The 3,293-nt window shown below is 39.5% G+C and overlaps 1 pseudogene; it reads left to right on the top strand.

The window, feature by feature from the left end:
* Nucleotides 1–1,088: 1,088 nt before the first annotated feature.
* Nucleotides 1,089–1,915, top strand: LOC127160528 (endonuclease domain-containing 1 protein-like; annotated as a pseudogene).
* Nucleotides 1,916–3,293: the final 1,378 nt, after the last annotated feature.

The raw sequence follows: 3,293 nt of genomic DNA, 5'->3' as shown, positions 1-3,293 counted from the left end.
TAGTTATAGACAGGATCTCAAAAGCCTGCAAATTGATACCCCTCAAGGGTTTACCTACTGCACTGGAAACTACTCAAAGCTTGTTTACTAATGTCTTCAGGAACTATAGTCTCCTGGAGGACATCGTGTCGACCAGGGCCCTCAGTTCATCTCGCACATGTGGAAGGCATTCTTCAGGCTGAAGGGAGTTGCAGTGAGCTTGTCCTCAGGTTACTATTCTCAGTTCTCCACCGTTATGAAAGCATTGGAAACGGAGTTTAAGTTACAACTTCTAACAGTCATGAGTGAGCCGTTACAATTTGCTTATCACGTTAAGGGAAGCATAGATGATGCAAAACTGTTCCTCTTGAATACCCTCCATTAACCTTCGGAGAGTGGGAGCACCTTTGCTAGACTGTAGTTTTCAGATTTTTCCTCAGCGTTCAATACACTGCATCCCATTATTTAAGCAAAGAAACTTGTAAATGAATACAAAGTTAGTCAGGAGCTGGTTCTTTGGGTCTTCTTTTGGATTAACATGTAGGCAGCAATGTGTTAAGTTGAATGGAGTCACTTTAGACACACTTTATACATTAACTGGATCTTTTCAAGGCTCTACCAGTGTACAGTCATGACAAGACAGTCGATAGAGTAGAGGAATACAAATATTTTGTAAATGTTCTTGATCCAGCAAACATGGAGTCTATCATTATGAAGGCTCATCAATGAATCTATGTTTTATGGAAAATCAACTCATTGTAATGAGAGCATTTTGAGCTTTTCATTTCTCATGCGTCCTGCGGGACTTACAACTACAAACTGAGTCTAAAAAAGAAGAACAGCAAGAATGTCTACGACATTCCTGAAGGACTTCAACCTGTGGGCAGGTGAGTACTTCACTGTTTAGTCTAAATTTGACTATCCTTACCATACCTGAATAATCATAGGGTTGAAGGTGTAAGATAAAAAGACACCTCATAACATAATGGAAATGTGTATTTTATCTACCTTTGCAAACGTGTGAATCTATCCCCTCCCCTTGTGTCCTAAACCCTGATAAAGAAAGAGTACTTCGATATTCTCTGCTCACTCGTTGCTTGAGCTCCATCATGAAACTTTTCATTTTTCTTCTGTTACCGCACCTCTCTCTGAGTGAGGTTGGGCAGGATTTTAGTCTGTGCAAGCAGTTCTTTTTGAGTAACAGCCCTCCTCAGTTTACACCAGCACTGAGCTCATCAGCAACAATGATAAACCAATTTATCTTTATGCAACTTTATACAACACAGCATGGAGGATCCCCATCTACTCTGCGTATGTGTTGAAGAGTCCAAACATTGGCAGGTGTGACGCCTGGTATATCGAACCTCAGGTAACTGTTCAACTGTATTTTATAGCATATGTATTTGAAATGTCAATGTTTTTATGACTAGAACAGTCTGAGATACTTTGTTGCATTTTTCTTGCATGTCCTCTAGCTGGATAATACAAATGCTCAGCACACAAACAATCATCTGTCCATGTTGGCCACCTCCACCCTGACCAACGCCACTCCACAGGATCAAACCTTCAATCGGGGTAAATGGAAGGAACACGAGAAGGCTGTTATTGATGATCTGCAGTCCTGTGATGAAGCGTATGTGGTGACTGGTGTAGTTCCTGATACCAACAAAAAAATTCCAATAAGTAAACCTAGAGTTACTGTCTCAAAGTATTACTGGAGAGCCACCTGTTGTAAACAGGGATCAACATTTATAGGGAAGGGTTACTTCGGTCCTGATAACAATGGCAAAGTGCAGTCATTACCAATTACAGGACCTACAGGCCTACAGCAAAAGCTGATCAACGATTAAGTGATGAGTATTATTATTTTCCCAGTCTTGCCTCCAGGGCACAAAAGACCTTTGACAGATGTTTGTAACTAGTTTAGCTTTTAATAATGGACCAGTTATAATATTATGATATTATCAGCTACATTAATATTTTGGTTTGAATGAACTGTGCAGAACTAAGAAATTAGCCTATTCTGTTAACCTAAATCCTTATTGTGCACGTTTGTTTTCTTCAGAAAGCATTCTAATGATTTGTACATTTATTGTTACAATCAATAAATGTTATAACAAAAAAACATTTTTATCTGTCCCCTCCCAGTATTTTAAATCCGTTCACTGGTCATTCTTTCTTTCTTTCATTGTTGTTGTTGTTGTTGTTGTTGCTGTTATCATTATTATTGTTAGCTATTATTATCATTGGTTATCCCCTTCATTTCGTTTAACCTCCTAATTAACATTCTCTATGTTAGGCTACTTAAAGCAGGTTGTATGTTTTAATGCCCAATCATGCCAATAAAGTTTTGTCTTTATGACTGTATATCTGTAGGCTTAGCTATGACACTGTAAGTTTTTCAGAATCAGAATCAGAAAGAGCTTTATCACCAAGTATGCTTGCGCATGCAAGGAATTTGTTTTAGTGTCACAGGCTTCCAGTGCACAGAGGCAACAACAACACAGACAATAAAAATAAGATGAGATTAAAAAAATACACATATGTAAATATAAATAGACAAAAAATTGAAAAATAATTAGGAAATAAATAAGTGGTATGTATAGTTGTGACACAGATGATAGAATGGAATAGAGTAGAAGGAGATGTAGGGATGTACTAGGATGTAGGTGGTAACAAACAAATATAAGGATATTGCACATTGTTATTGCATAATGGGGGGAACATTTAACTGTTCATAATGTAGATTGCCTGGGGGAAGAAACTTGTGTTCTTGTGCCTGGCCGTCCTGGTATTTGGGGCTCTGTAGCGCCGGCCAGATGGCAAAAGTTTAAAAAGGGAAGGACTTGGATGTCAGGGATCCAGAGTGATTTATGAGCCCTTTTCCTCACTCTGGATGTGTACAGTTCTTGAAGGGTGGGCAGGGGAGCACCAATAATCCTCTCTGCGGTCCCAACCATTCTCTGTAATCTTCTGGTGTCTGATTTTGTAGCTGAGCCAAACCAGACAGTTACTGATGTGCACAGAACAGACTCGATGACGGCTGAGTAGAACAGTTTCAGCAGCTCTTGCGGCAGGTTGTACTTCCTCAGCTGTCGAAGGAAGTACAACTTTTGTTGGGCCTTTTTTGCAATGGAGTTGATGTGAGTGTCCCACTTCAGGTCCTGGGAGATGATGGAACTTGAATGTCACCACTGCAGCCACGGTGCTGTCCATTGATTTACAAACAGCCCCTCATGCCCACACTCAAAAAAATATTTCAGCCCTTAACGTAATTCAATTACGTACATCTTTTCCATGCATTTAGATTACAT

Source organism: Labeo rohita, unplaced genomic scaffold (genome assembly GCF_022985175.1).
Source record: "Labeo rohita strain BAU-BD-2019 unplaced genomic scaffold, IGBB_LRoh.1.0 scaffold_375, whole genome shotgun sequence".
NCBI lineage: Eukaryota > Metazoa > Chordata > Actinopteri > Cypriniformes > Cyprinidae > Labeo > Labeo rohita.
The sequence above is the reverse complement of the archived record's forward strand: the minus strand, read 5'-3'. Positions and strand labels throughout refer to the sequence as shown.